General features: G+C 34.7%; 1 protein-coding gene across 3 annotated transcripts in view; it reads right to left on the minus strand.

The window, feature by feature from the left end:
- LOC126977221 (solute carrier family 12 member 4) overlaps positions 1–17,071 on the minus strand; it is a 477,718-nt gene that overhangs the window by 68,879 nt on the left and 391,768 nt on the right. Inside the window, exon 1 of one of the 3 annotated variants that reach the window (XM_050825934.1) lies at positions 370–508. The exons of the other annotated variants lie outside the window; for them this stretch is intronic. The gene's annotated coding sequence lies outside the window, so the exon portion shown is untranslated. Of the gene's footprint in view, positions 1–369; positions 509–17,071 lie in introns of those variants that run through there. 3 annotated transcript variants of the gene reach the window in all.

The following is a 17,071-nucleotide window of genomic DNA, read 5'->3' on the forward strand; positions in this document are numbered from 1 at the left end:
ACTTATTTATACGTTTTCAAGACTTTGGCGTAAAAATAAATGAGGAAAATCAAAAAATTCATTTATAATGCGGACTAATGAACCTATTTTTAATGCTAAGCTACTCATTTCTTTGAAATAAAATTGATACTAGAGATATAATCTCGATGAGGCTTTCAGGATAATAGACGAGTGTCCTGAGAAATTAAAAAAAAACTCTACATTGTTTAAATGAGTGTCTAGACTAAAGCTAAATGAAGATAGATTAAGGCGGGAAACAATACTAAGGCAACGTCTGAGTTAACCCTTACATAATGATCGGAAACGAAGGTCATGCAACAATGGAGCTGGAGATGAGATGAGGTGACGGTATTACGTAAGCGCGGTAACCTGAGGGTTTGAGCGTTCTGGTAGCGGTTGGAGAGCGGTCGCGAGCGCTCGGAGGTCGCGCGGTTGCCAGGGCGCGTTGGGTCGCGGTTGAGGCACGCTATCGGCTCTCTCGCGGGAGGAATCGATGCGGGCAGCGGGCGGTAGCGGAGTGCTGCCTGGCTCCCGGAGGCTGCGCGGCTTTTGCCCCTCCTCTCCCCTCGACCCGCGCATGCGCCCTGCAGCCCCGCCCAGCCTCGACGACCGAGAGACGCCGGGGTACGTTTCAATTCCTACTGATTTACGATACTACACTTTTTATGCTATCTCGGTGTTAGCGTGACCGCAATATTTTGTGCTGATTTTTTACGTACCTATCTGATGGATGATAAATCTTGGATTATGCAGTTCTAAATATTATTAAAATAAAACTGTAATACGTCCATTTTAATCCGTTCATTTAATGTTATAGACATTAGGAAAAATAACATTCCCTTACCTACCGGAGAGGTCTACGTCTTTTCGAAGTGGTCTCCATTGGCTGCAATAAAGTCCTTTAAACCTTGAGGCCAGTTACCAATAGAAGCACGCAATCTTTCCATGGGAAAATTCTTCACTGCGAATCGTACGGATTGTTTTAGGGACTCCAAATTATCAAGGCGTTTAGAGCAAGCCGTAGTTTCTAAAACTGACCATAAATCCTAATCCAGCGGATTAAGATCGGAACTAGACGACGGCCAGTCTTCAGCTCTGACGAAGGCCAAAAAGTTTCCAAACGACCCGGCGCCAAGCCTTACTGGCAGGACCATTCTTGATTATTGAACATGGTGTTGCCAAGGGGCTTCACTACCTTCTCAAGAATGCTATCTTGAACCGATGTTTTGATACCTTTTTCACAAAATGGCTTAGCCAGTCTTTCATAGCTAATACCCCACCAAACCATCAGTGAAGTCGGATAGTGGCGAAGCTGCATTCTGCCGACTAATTGGAGAGCTTTCTTAGAGCTTTGAGCATAAGTACGGTCATTTTGGTTGTGAAAATGTTGCTCAATTGTAAAAAAAATCTCACATAATATATATAAACTCAATAACTGCTGAAGCTGTACGCAACAGCTTCAATAGTTGTTTCGATTTTACTACCTTATTCTTTTTTAAATTATCAGTTAAGAAATGACCAGTACGTCTCTTATAGGCTGCAAGTCCTAAGTCATCTTTAAAAATACGCGAAATGGTTCTAGGTGCTATCTTCATCTCCTGAGATACAATCTTTTGCTTTCGGTCAGGATTTCTTCGAATTCTTTCCTATCCAGCTTTGACCACCTTTTTGGCACGAACACTACGTTGACGGCCAGATATTTTTCTGTCACAAACAGAGGAGGTCTCATTGTACCTATTAATAGCCCGGTATACAAACATTTTACTAATACCAAGCGTATGGAGAGTTTTAAAAATTGCATTTGGCTCCATACCTACTTTGTGTTATTCAATCACAGCGATTCAGTTCTGTTAATCACCCCACTCCATTTTAATATCGCAAAATATTGTACAATGTATTAGCGCCAAATGAGAAAACTCTACGAACTATCATATAAAAATGGATTCCAAATTCAAATGTAATATTTTGTTTATTTTTAAACGTCACAGTATTTATGGCCAGACTAATTATAGGCACAAGACACAGATTTACGCGTTACAATCGCTAACAAATAAAAAATATTGATTCCCTTTTTTACCATTTCTTAACAGGTGATCCAAGTGAGATTTGATCTATTCATATTAGTGACAAAATAATCTGACGCATCAAAAGACAACGTAAGGCCTAAGTTATGAAGGTGTCTACAAGCCTAGCGAAACTCTCTAAGAAAAAAACGATTCACTCGATTGTATGAAACGTGCAGGCATAGATTGATAGGTGACGGCTATAATCTTGTAAAAAACGGAGATAGTCGAAATCCACTACGGTCTATGCTACTGTTCGCTTTCAAACTCAGCCAGATTGCACTTCGTGGCCAATCGCGATACTGCAATTACTACTATTTCAAACTATGTCAAATGACTGCACGTTTCATACTAAACTGAATTTCAATTTTTACTTAGACAGTCCCGCTTCTTATTATGTAGTATTTACATCCTCTTTGGTGTCTGCCTGCTGTACCAATCATAACTAGGATGAACAAAAATAGGATGTGATATCACTTATTGAAAGTCTTAAACTACCACCCATTCCAAAAAGTATGCCTCAGACCTGAGAAGAACGGGCGTAACAAACTCCGCGGGCTTCTTTAGTTTTCATAAAAAATATAGTTAAAAAAGAAATATCGTACAAATCAACTTATTATTTTATAGCCTGAGGGCGGTCGCTTCATTCCCAACATAAATGATTTCCTTAATGAAACCTCAGACTGGGAATGGAGCTCTCAGGCTATTTTATTATAATTTTTGTTTACGATACTACACTATATTGTTACTAAATTAAGGAAAAAAAATAAGCTCGCTGAATTTCTTGCGCCCGTTCTTCTCAGTTCTGAGACATGCTATTTCGAATAGGTGGTAGTTTTTTGACGTTAAATAAGTGATTTTAAATAACATTTTGAATAAAAATATGTCAATTACTAAATTTGAATTCAAATTCGAAAACTTAACTGAATACATAGTACTCGTAACACATAGGGGTGAGGAGGGATCGAACAGGGGAAGCCGTGATGAGGCTCAACGGTGCTACCAATTTTGCCACTGAATCTCTTTTCATTGTTTAATATCAAATCAAAATCACTTTATTAATAAAATGACACGAATGTCAAAAAACAATCTTATTGAATCTCATTAGCAAGAAATTCATTGCCACTCTGTTAAATCAAGACTTATATTTTCGTTGTCTAACAAATCATTTCGATTTCAATATAATATGTAAAGTGATGCAACAAACATACTCAAACGTCAAATAGTCAATGCCTTACACGAGTAAATCATAAAAGTAAATGTAAATATATACAAAACAAAAGTTATTGAGTACAGTAGCTGCATCATCCACACACGCCGTAAACAAAAAAGGCATTTTACGTGCATTTTATAAGCGATTAACAGAAAAGAATTTATATTATAACTTTTTAGAATCTGAAGCAGTGTTCGCGGTAATTGGATGATCCTGCAACAACAAGTATCGCCGGTTCACGAGCATGTCGCATCGACCATATTTTAGGAAAGGGGACGACCCGTCCCATGTCGCCGCCACAAGCAGTGACCTTCAAAAAATAATATAATAAATCAACCGATCCCTATATTAAAACGCGTTATTAAACGTTACAACACTTCATGTATATAATATAATAACTCTATAGAGACTGACACACTTTCCAAGTAACGATATTGTTCTAGATAATTCTTTAGCTTCTTATTCAAATATTTTAAGAATTCTATTAGAATTTTCTCGTCTTCGTTCCACAATTCCAGCGGTCTCTAAAAACTTCCGCCCTAGCGAGCGTCTATACTCTAATGTATGCTTCGAAGCGAAAACTTTTATATTTTATCTTGAATTTATATTTTGTGATACAGTCTTTTGTATATTTAAATGTTAATGAAGTTTTTTGTTTAACATTTTAAATATAAAATTTAGTATCAAGGAATTTATCGTAAAGTTCATTCGGTTGGTTTGCGTTACTGGATCACGAGGCGGTTCATATAGAATATTCGAAGATTTTTGTAGTAAATTATTTATAGCAATCGTATAGAAGTTATCGAATTTTTAAGGGGCAGGTTCTTATTAATTTGACTAATAGGGTGCCGTAGCTAGTGAAATTACTGAGCAAATGAGACTTAACATCGTATGTCTCAAGGTGATGAGCGCAATTGTAGAGCCGCTCAGAATTTTTGGGTTTTTCAATAATCCTAAGTGGCACTGCATTGTAATGAGCAAGGCGTATCAATTACCATCAGCTGAACGTCTTGCTCGTCTCGTCCGTTATTTTCATAAAAAAAAATTTAAATTTAGTTTAGTATGAAACGTGCAGTGATTTGACATAAGTTTGAAATAGTAGTAATTACAGCATGGCGATTGGCTACGATGTATAATCCGGCTGAGTTTCAAAGCGAACAGTTGCTTAAAATGTCCACTACATTTTTTATTTACATTTCTCACAAGATTGTAGCTGTCATCTGTCAATCTATCAATGACTGCACGTTTCATACAATCGAGTGAATCACTTTTTTCTTAGGGCGTTTCGCTAGGCTGATACACAGTTACATTACTACTTGCAATCAACCCTAAAATTTATCAAGTTATATGTTTATTTATTTATTTGGATCATCAACATTACATATATTACAAATTTATATAAACTTATGCTAGGTACAATTCTGATATATGTAACAATTAAAGATGAACACATCATTCAATGGTAACAGTGTGATTTATACACTCAAAAATGTCTTAAGTACTAAAATTTATGTAAAGTAGGGATATAATTTATATGGTTTTATAATGAAGAGGATATAGGTACATACTACTTGAAAAAACAAAAACGTCACAGGCTAGCTTGATGTGCGAGAATTTTTACATATCGATTTCTGAATTTTTTGAGTTAACTTCGTTGTTTAATCTACAAAGCCTGACGCCCCCGCGTTGAGTCCAATGTTTGTTCTGCAGTAAGGAATGTGAAAGATCTTGGATATCGTCTGTCTTGGGTATTTAAAGGGTACTGAGAGGGATATGCATTCTTGAAGGTCAGAATTATTGATTTTATTATTAACTATTTTGTGCAGAAATAATAAATCTAGGTAGCTGCGACGAGATTTTAGTGAATGAAGTTTAAAGAAGTCGAGGCGTTGGGTACAAGGGCATCTATAAGATATTCCAGGTGTTGAAAAAGCTAGATGTCTCGAAAAAGGCCGCTGTATTGATTCAATGCGTTGCGAATTCCACCTTCGCACGACACGCCACAAGTTAGGATTTCATCCCCACCATCTGGATGTGTGGCGGTCCTCCACAGTGCGGTTTACAAGGAGCTTTCTCCCTCGTACTACAAAGCTATGGAATGAGCTTCCTTGTGCGGTGTTTCCGGGACAATACGACATGGGTACCTTCAAAAAAAGCGCGTACACCTTCCTTAAAGGCCGGCAACGCTCTTGTGATTCCTCTGGTGTTGCAAGAGAATGTGGGCGGCGGTGATCAATTAACACCAGGTGACCCGTACGCTCGTTTGTCCTCCTATTCAATAAAAAAAAAAAAGATAGAGCTTTGCTGTTAGACAACCGATAAAAACAGGCCAGGAATATTAGCTTAGTGTACGTGACAAGCTACGTCTTACACACGCGACTTTGTCTTAGTGTGCGTGAATTGTTCAAAAAGAGGTTAGTTCTAAACTCAATTTGTTTCGACGCTTTCATAGCTGTCATAGTCTACCTAGATATATAAATGATCTAAGGCTAAAGTGAATATTTTATCTCAATCTAAATCTATTTTATAGTTTAAATTGTTTTTGAAATTAAAATAAACTCTACTTTCAGTAAAATGTTACATCTACAATATTTAAGGTACATCCCCGTACAGCCTGTATATATGCTACTAACCGTAACACTCCTGCTCTGTGGAGAAAACATTTATACACCACACGTGACATTCTGAACGAGCACCCGTTGTTCAGTAATGGCCGCCTGTATAAGGCGTCACATGTGCGCGGCTTTTAAAACAATGGTGTACTTACTTAGCTATTGTACTTAATAATAAATAAGAAAAGAAACTGGAGATTATACTTAGTATAAGGTTACTTTACACTTAGTATAAGGTTACTTTCATTTACAACAGAAGTCTATTTTTGTAACACTTTTCCCTAAACGTAAATCTGCGGTGTGGTGAGTGCTTAACAGCTTAAGCACTCACCACACCGCAGATTTACGTTCTAGAAAACTATCGAATTTAAACAGTGGTGACGAACCTTAAAGCTAAATGATTACTCCCAACTTAAAGGCAACGTATCCCTTGACCGCTGGTGTTATGGATGTCCATGGGCGGTAACAGCACCACATCCCATCACATGATATTTTTGCCTGTTTGCTCTTCTTATGAGAAAAAGTACGGGTTGCACTATGGGAGTGCTGGCAGAAGCGAAAACTTGAACATTAACGTGCATTTTGAATATTTTAGAATGGTTTGGGAATTATTTCGCACTAATTGATTTATTTATCAGTATAAAAACCAGCCTATATTAGTGGATAAACACAATATTCATTTATTGCGCTATCATACACAAAAAATAAAAATTATGTTTTTGATGGCATCTCGTTTGTCTCAGTTAGGTAATCTTCCTATTTTTCTTTTCTGGTACTACTTATTAAGCTTCAGCTACAGTTTTTCTAAAAGCCCATTAATGTCTCTTTGGGGTTTCAACGGAAACACCAACTGCAAAAATAACTTTGTAATCTCATATACAATAGATCGGATTTCAAAGTTATTGTTGCAGTAGATATATCTAGAAAACTGGACCGAAATTGTACAATATTTTAGTTTTTCCTTAATTTATACACTAAACAATAATTGTATTCTAAATTTGAACATTCTTTGTCTGTTAGAAGTGCCTTAGATTTCCGATGATCGGTAAGTTGCTTTGACTAGTTATAAATTCTAAACTACTGGTTCAAATTGATTGAAATTGGAAATATACCGTGTTTATACAATGTGTCCTTACTGGCTTCTAATTTTATCCACAACGAAGGTTAAAGGGGGTCGAAATGGCCTGAACTGCTTCGAGAAAAGGTTGGTACGGCCATGCCGCTTGTTTTTGCTCGAAATGGCGGGAGCACTGCCATGCCCCCAGACCGAAAATAGTTTTTCCCGATTTATTGTTATAATGTAGGTCTTACGAGTGTTTAGTGGTGATGACATACCATCATTCGACCCTTATGTCCTCTTCTTTCTGATTCTTAAAAAGCAAATATTTGCACATTCCCTTTCTGATTCTCAAGCATTTTTTTTAAATATTTATCGGATAATTCTTGGAGTAGAGAAAATTATTTAATGGAAAATCAGAGGTATTTGGTATTTTAAATAACAAAAGTTAGAAGTTTCGTAGTTTCATATCAATTCATTCAATTCAATCCACCATCTGGATGTGTGGTGGTCCTCCACAGTGCGGTTTTCAAGAAGCTTTCTCCCTCGTACTACAAAGCTGTGGAATGAGCTTCCTTGTGCGGTGTTTCCGGGACGATACGACATGGGTACCTTCAAAAAAAGCGCGTACACCTTCCTTTAAGGCCGGCAACGCTCTTGTGATTCCTCTGGTGTTGCAAGAGAATGTGGGCGGCGGTGATCACTTAACACCAGGTGACCCGTACGCTCGTTTGGCCTCCTATTCCATAAAAAAATTCAAATAATCCCCATTCTAAAAGATAGCTCATTGTATTTTTTTATGGAAAAAGAAGGACAAACGAGCCTACGGGTCACATGGTGTTAAGTGATCATCGCCGCCTATATTTATTTGCAACACCAGAAGAATCACAGGAGTGTTGCCGGCCGGAAGGTGTACGCGCTTTTTTTTGAAGGTACCCATGTCGTATCGTCCCGGAAACAACGCTTAAGGAATGAAGCGACTTCTCTACGCAACGCCATGTGATCCAGGAGTTCACAGAGCACTGGGTCCCCGACAATTCAAGTTACTCTTCGTAGCAGGCGGTCAAATGGATCAAGCTGATACTGGAGTGCAATAGACTTGTGATGACAGCAATACTCCATGTGTGGCCGGACCTTCGCTTTGTAGAACGCTAAAATGTGGGCCGGCTTGAACTATTGCCGTGCTCTATTTATGACGCCTAGCTTCATCGAATAATAATAATAATAACGTTTCATAATAATCAGAGATATATGCTTTTTTGAATAACATAATTTGGAAATTTCTTAGTTTCATATCAAATCAAATAATCCCCATTCAAAAAGATCACTTACTTAATAAACAGATACGGCGTGACATCTAAACTCCCCCGACAACCTCAGGACAGCTTTTATCTCCAATCTCTCTCAAGAGTAATTAATTGTTGGGATGTGATGTGTTTATCACGAGAAATTCTAGACTCAGTAATTAAAGTAAATTGTGCGCTTTCATATTAATTTATTTCCTACAATTTCTGGAGAACATATTTCGCAAAATTATAACTATATCTTTATGACATCCGGATATTATAATATACATATATATATGTTATTTGAAGTAAATCTATTGAACATAGTTAAATTACAAATATTGCTTATTAGATACAATTAATTACATATAACCTTGTTGTTAGCTTTGGTAAGCCAGTACGCGTTTAACCATTGATCAGGCCGGTCCCAGTTACCATTAACCGTTCGTCTATAACCATTACAGGGGCGGGTCCGAGTAACCATTTTAACCATTATAACTAATAGTAGAGATCCGCTTATTCACCATTAGAACAATAATTGTTAATATAGTAATTTAACAAGTGGTGTAGTTTAGTTTAATACCTTAAATAAGTAAATAAATATAGTTAATACCATAAAAACCAATATATATATATATATATATATATATATATACCCCTAAGTGCACCCCTATTCATATGTCCAATCATCATCATCATCAGCCGGAATACATCCACTGCTGGACAAAGGAAATTTTTAATATTATTATGTGCCTTCCTTATCTATTAATAAATCAGGCGGCCAAATTTCTGTTAAATTATATTGATGTGTCTCCAAAAATACTAACAGGTACTTCGCTAATTGGATGAAACTAGCTACTGGCCGCAACATCGTCCATGTGGACGCTACGTTGACAAATCAGCAAAAATACTTTACCTGCATGTAATTACAGAATTACTAGTAAGTTATGATACCTTACAACTAATTAGCACTTTTCTTGGCTACATATAATTAACACTGTTAGAACTATAACAGTACACAAATAAAAATAAAAAAGATATGAACGATGCGGGACTCGAACTCGCGAGCTCTCTCGTTCCGTGCGCGTGCTCTTTCTAACTGAGCCAACCGTTCGATTGACTTATGGTTTATAAAATCGTGTATGCTCAGTTCAACTCTCAGGTTGTGGCTTCATCTACAGGATCTACTTTACAGTTGATAACCTGCTCAACCCCAATATTTGCATATTAGGAAATTGAAAGAGCTTGAAAAAGGACATAGGCTACCTTTTATTGCAAAAAAATAAATGGAGGGGTTGAAATAGGGGATGGCAGTTTATATGGAAATTCGTCATTATCGAAGATAAAACCATGAAACTTTGTATTTAGGCACTTGATAAGAAATAATTTATAAACATATTTTGTTCGAGCATTTTTGAATTTTTGACCTACATGGGGATGAAATAAGAGATTAAAGTTCACAGGGAAATACTATTAAAGAGACTGTCCACAATGACAAGGGATATCCGCTGTATCATAGAACAGCGCTGCCAGCAGTGGAAAGAGCAGTTTGTACGTGTATTATTGGAAAAGTATCCTAAAAGATATAAAATATTGCCTACTAACTATTCAACGCGGACGCAGTCGCAGGTAAAAGCTAGTTTGTAATATTTTTAAACCCTCACTTCCTAGCTATAACAGTGAAAACCAAAATCATATAAGCATGGATGATAAAGAGAGTAATGCACATCTCAGTTTTAGTTGGTGACTAACCCCAAATACTTACTATAATAGGCATTTTTTTTATGATATTAAGGGACGTGACAGGACGTTCAGCTGTTAGTAATTGATACGCCTTGCCCATTAAAATGCAGTGCAGGATTCTTGAGACACCTAGAAGTTCTGAGCGGCACTACAATTGCGTTTGTCACCTCGAGACATAAGATGTTAAGTCTCATTTGCACAGTAATTTCACTAGCTACGGCGCCCATCAGACCGAAACACAATAATGCTTATATATAACTGGTTTACGGCAGAAATAAGCGCCTCCCACTGGTAAAAGAAATAAGTAATATTTTATATAGGGCTATAATTAATATCAAGAAGAATTATGATGATGAGGCCGTCTGGGAGAGAGTTATCAAATTTCGTTTCGTCTCCGAAGACGCACGCCACAAGAACCGTCGTGGTCGTTTCAGAAGTTTAATAGCTTTGAAGCTTTGCGAGTAAAATTTATTCATCGGAGAGAAGATAAACAAATGAAAACATTGTCTCGTATTATGTTCAGAATAATTTTTACATTTGGTTGTGTCATCATTTCATTAATTATTTAATCTGAACTACATTTTTGCGTTTTTGAAATGTAATGAATTTTTATTTGCAGGAAACATTGTACCTACTTAAGATGTTAACATAATATTATTTATAATCCAATATGTTTCGTCAATTGACATGCAAAATATGTTACAAAATTGTCTAAACACTACTACTGTTATACCGAAACATGTCGGATTTCACAATGCTATCATTAATATGTATATAATTAAAATTTTAAAATAAATATAATATGAGACGTAAATAATTTAATAATTCATTCTATGTATAATGCTAACAAATTCAATGTCATAAAAGTATATTAATTTACATATATTATTATCAAATAGACTAATTCATTTTGGATTGAAAAATTCATTTAAACTATAGAAGCACTTATTTATTAACCACTGATGCAGTCTTCTTTTAAAAACTTTGAAAGGTAAATCTTTCAATTCATTGGGCAATTTATATATTTTCACAGACATGCTGTAGCAATTTCTACTAAAAGATGCAGTTCTACAGAAGCCGTTCTGACAGAAGAAGTTCTGCAATCACACATATGTATTTCAACAAATAGGCTTTTATGACCGTTTACCTGATGATAATAGATATGATCTGCCCATTATGATGGACTGCGCTAAGGATTGGGGTTAGAGATGTTTCTATAGATATATTAAAATCGTATTTGTTTAGTATAATTCAAATAGTACACGTTAAAGGGATAAGATCAATCATCATATCAATAGGTGTACCACAGGGCTCAATCTTGGAACCTTTTTTGTTCCTGGTTTACGTCAATGATTTGCCATATCTAATTCAAAATAAACATGATAATATTATACTTTTTGCTGACATTGCTGAAATAGAAAATTGGGTTAATGTTAATAACTTACTTTAAAACAGATGCATGGCACAGGATGGATGGTCCAAATTTATTGAGATCAATCTACGAGCTAATTAGCAAGACACATGAATTAATATTGTATAGTATTACGACAAATATGTCGTTAATAAACAAAAAAAAAATTGTGACTGCCTGATGGTGTCTGTAACCAATCCATTCTAGCCCACCTGCTCAGTCATTGTTTTTTCCCATAAAATATTTACTTAATGTGTAAATTTAATTTGCTTTGAAAGCATCTGGTAAAATATTTGGGTGTGTCAAAAGAAGGGCGATCAATCAAAGGCAACATTGAAGCTATGTGAATACAAACACTCAGGAAGGACTCGCAACGGAAAGCTAACTATTATATTATGTTTATATTGTCCTGAGTTCGCATAATCCATGACGATATTATCAAATCAAGTTCCTATATTTTTTTCAAAACCTAAAACATAAAATAAGTTATTTAACATCAAGAACTACCACCGAAATTATATGCCTTAGACCTGAAAAGTGAAATGGAGACAGGAAATTATGGACAGGTAATTAATCTTACTGATACCAGGGCCAGGAAATATATCTAGCTATATCCTAATAAAGTCTAATTATACAAATGATTTGAGTTTTCTTTTGTGTTAATTCCGCCATTATTTGTCTATTAACAATTTGACACGTGTTTCGCCTCTACACGAGGCATCCTCAGGACGTGTTGCCTCGCCAAAATCTAGCACGAGACTGAATCAAGCATGGAAGCCAGAGTGGCTTCCATACATTTATACCCTCGTCCCATGAAATGACGCGCTGTGATTGGTCGGCTGTTGTGACGTATTACCCCCGGAAGGGATACGCAACAAAGGTAATGGGACTAAATTTGTTTAACACTAAAGAAATCTCAAATCAATTGCATAATTATGGATTACCGCAAAGTAACGCCTACTTCAATAAATTTTCCTAAAGTCTAATTACCTCAAATGAGATTCATAACAGCGACATCACATCACGCCCAAGCCTATAATATAATGGACCTACTGCAGTAAATAAAAAAAACTTATATTTTCTCTTTGAGTCACTCTATAAAGATAGATCGGGGTGGAAGAAATAATAATATTGACACACTTTTACACAAATTATCTTGCCCCAAACTAGGCGAAGCCTGTACTATGGGTACAAGACAACGATATATTTAATACAATATACTTACTTAAACACACATAAACATCCATGACTCGGAAACAAACATCCATATTCATCATATAAATGATTGCACCTACCGGGATTCTAACGCGGGACCTCTAGCTTAGTAGTCAGGGTCACTAACCATTCGGCTATATGGGTCGTCATATATGGAATGAGTGGCATATAAGTTTAGTCGAGGCATCGAACAACTTAGTAAAGGACACGAGGTGACGTTTCTGTATTTGAATAGGCCCAAAGACGTGAATTATCAAATAAGTCGCAGAAACATGTCCACAATACCAGTTTGTCAATGACTTACTTAACAAAATAAATAAATCTGTATAATAGTATAGTAGTAGTAATAAAATTTAAATAAAAATATAAAGTTTTTATTGCAAATAAATAAAAAAAAAAACATTAAAATGGTTCAATTTCTTCTGATATCATGTGTGATGATGTAAATAAACCTTGTGGTCCTAGTATACATGGCCATAGCATTGTCATTTATATAATTCGGACGAATTGAAGCAGGTGAAAAAGACGTTGAAAAATTCCGTTATATACGTTATTTATACAAGCATAAAAAGACACGCGAAAACACTTAAAAAACTAAAACATTTGCCTATATATAACAGACGCATACTTTTGTTCTTAAATATTTGATGATGTTTTCCAACTTCTGTCTACTTCTAGGATGAAGTATATACCTGGATGTGACAAGCTAACAATAAATACATAAGGTTCGAAATCACAACATACAAAAGCAATTGTTAAAATTAAAATACTCATTATAAACATTTGTATAATTGTCAGAATTTCTATTTTGTTTTTTGGTCGCTCCCTTCACTCGCAACCAATACGTTGGTTCTGTTGTAATTTGAGTAGTAATGGAGTGTTGCAAAAACATCACCTACAAGCACAAAGATAAGAAGCCTACAAGAACAAGCCTACTAACTTGTGATACAGAAATCCATTACATCATTATAAATAATGTTTAAAAATGTTAATTATTATCACCATAACGAGTACCTGTATTATTCAACCAAATCTGCAGTAGTAAGTTCATTTTATCACTCATGGAACAAAGTATAAGTAAATTCACCGTATTCTATACTTTTTGCCTATACCTTTTGGGTACGCGCATGGCTAATCTAGTTGATACTTCATCCTATTTCGTCTAAGCCCCATGTAGGTAGTACTAGAATCATTTCTACTACCATTGAATTTGACATGTATCCACCATTTTGTTTTCGTGGAGCAGTTAAAATTTATTAAATAGGCGCTTGCATGTTTTTCTATATTGTTGTTATATATGCGCTTTTAATAATATATTACTCACGAAGGATACAGATCACGACATGAGTTATTCATTACGAATGTATTTATATTGTAGCGTTCTTCACGAATTCACACTTTGTATGTAAATATGTTTTTGTCATAAAGAGAGCAAATGTAAGGAATACTTTTTGTGAATTATCTTTTCAGGACTTTAATCCTTCAAAGCGTAGAAATTACACAGCTAATTACTCAAAATATGACATAAATTTTATGAATTACGTTTCATAAAATGCTTAAAATTGTACAACGTTATTTCAGAACATGAAACGAAAATTTAAAAAAGGAATTGTGTACAGGAATTTTATGATACCGATATGCAAGTGAAACAATTTTTTCATAAAAAGAATAACATAATATTATGAGCTTATTAAACGAAAGAAAAAAAAACTTATCATATTAATAATAAGAACTAATTAACTTATATGTTATTTTTTGTTATGCTTTACTTATTTATGAAATAAAAATTAAATTTTATTTAAAAAATCCTTTGTCAGGTGACTACTGGACCAACCTGACTTGAAAGTAGTTGTTGAAATTAATGATTCCACTTTCCCTACTCCGCGGCCGGCTGTAATGCGACATGCGATGGATGGATGAAAAAATTTAAGGCGATGTTATAAAAGTTTCAGTTTAAAAATGAAAACTAACGATTTTTTTTATTTAGAACATTTATATTACTACTTGTACTATTATAACATATTCTTTGGTATTTCTGGCATCAAACAAGAATATTAAAAATAAAATAAAATTTACACGATTATAAGAAAAAACCCTTTATGATAGGGGTATGACAAATATTGTAATGTCAGTTAATCCTTTATTTTTAACATTTTTACAATTCACTTATGGCCTTACAAATAAAATTGGTACTAAGAATAAACCCAGAATATGCAAAATGTTGACTATATCGCTGACAACACTGTCATTACAATGATAATTGTGAAGTTTTACGAATGTCAGGCAGCCTTGCAAATAAACGCGTGAAACGTTATACGTCCGAATAAACCAATGATAAGCAAAATGTCTATTTGCAAACTTTTTGCATATTCTTGGTTTATTCTCAGTTATTACTTAATACCAAGTTTATTTGTAAGGCCGTTTTGTTAAATTAATTGAAATAATGAAAAAAGTAAACAAAAAAGTTTGGTTTGTTATTTAGATAAAATATTTGAATTATGTTTCGCACGCAGTCACGGCTGTATGTTAAGTGAGTAAATATATATATTTATTTAATTAAACTAATCTAGAGTGTAAATAAGGCAATGCCAAGCGATTACGGTAAATACTATGACCAACTACTATTAAGAATATTAATTCGAGATCTGTCTCGCAAAGTATCAATAGGAGATAGTTTGAAACCTAAGTTATTATATAAATCAAATCAAATCAAAATCATTTTATTCATGTTGTTTACGGAAATGACACAAACTAATGTAAAAAAAAAATTCTTATTTTGTTTCTTCCGGGTTGAGCTAATGAGAAGAAGTAGCAAGAAACTCATTGCCACTACCTCAATAAGACCACTTCGAATAAGCTTTTTATATTTTAAATTGTTTTGTATTTATGTATTAAAGTAACTCACTGTAATTAATGTTATTTTCAATTGAAAAATATTTTTTCTTTGTTTCAGTTTTTATGGCAAGCTAGGTACATGAAAAGTTACCTATATACATACATTTCGTATATACATATCTATGTATTTATTTAGCTTAGTTTTAAGTTAGTTTTAAGCTCTAGTCATTAGTCTTAAGTTAGGTTAAGTGATAGCAAGCCAGGTTTTCCCAGTTTCCTGGATTTTCCCCCACAAACCTAATGCATTAGTTTTTTTTAAGCATAATAAAGTTTTATCCCTCAACACGTAGATAGGGTTGTAGAAATGAGTTTTCTGATACCTACATATATAAGGCTTAATATTAAATTGCTTTAATAAGTAGATTATAAGTAATTTTGTATATATATTATTAAAAAATATAGAAATTTGAATTTTTTTTTTTTTGAAAAGTTACCTGGTTATATAAGTATAATACGTCTATTTTCTAAAGTATCCAATTAAAACTATTCTATAGCTGCGATAAATAGTACTACTACGTTCATCAAAGCTTCTTTCAAGTGTTTATCTATTAGCACTTAAACACGGCCGGCGTCGGGCCGTGGTATCGACTGGTTGCCATGGTAACCGAGCACTCATCTTATCTCCAACGTACCCACTCACAACGCCCCAGCTTTGTCAAGAGTCTTAAACCCACAATGGTCACCTGTATTTAGATGTTTATGTGAGTTATTGACTATTAAGACCCGAACACACTAATATTTACTAGATGTATAGAGACTTGAACACGAAAATTTGAGCCCGGTTTGTGAAATCCAAGCAAGTTCAAATTCAAATATTTTTATTCAAAATAGGATGTGACATCACTTATTGAAAGTCAAAAAAAACTACCACCCATTCCAAAATGAATGCCTCAGGCCTGATAAGAATGGGCGCAACAAACTCAGTGGGCTTTTTTTTCATCAAAAAATATGTTTACGAAGTAATATAGTACAATTAAACCAATTATTTAATAGCCTGAGAGCGCTCACTTCATTCCCAATCTGTGGTATCATTAAGAAAGTCATTTATGTTATAGAAACCTTTACAACACAAACGTTTTTAACAATTCTTTGGAATAACGTAATTCTTTTGTTTTGAACATCTTCTGGGATCTTGTTGTAAAAGCATATACATCGCCCTACAAAAGACTAACTAACTCGACTTAGTCGAGTAGTAGGCATTACAAGCTTATGTCTGTTCCTGGTGTTAAACATATTAGTTATGACAGATTCTAGCAAATTCACTTATGTGCCTATAAACATACATTACATTATCAAGAATATATTGAGAAACAACAGTCAAGACGTTAATTTCTTTGAATTTTGCTCTCAATGATTCTTTAGGACCTAGGTTTTAAATAGCGCGAATAGCCCTCTTCTGCAGCACAAATATTGTATTAATATCGGCAGCATTGTCCCATAGCAATATACCATAGGACATAATACTATGGAAATAATTAAGTATACTAGTCGCGCCGTATCTATGTCAGTTAATTGTCTAATCTTTTTAACATGCGCGCAAGACATTTTACTACGAATCGCGACTATTTTTGAAGTG

This window comes from Leptidea sinapis, chromosome 44 (genome assembly GCF_905404315.1).
Source record: "Leptidea sinapis chromosome 44, ilLepSina1.1, whole genome shotgun sequence".
NCBI lineage: Eukaryota > Metazoa > Arthropoda > Insecta > Lepidoptera > Pieridae > Leptidea > Leptidea sinapis.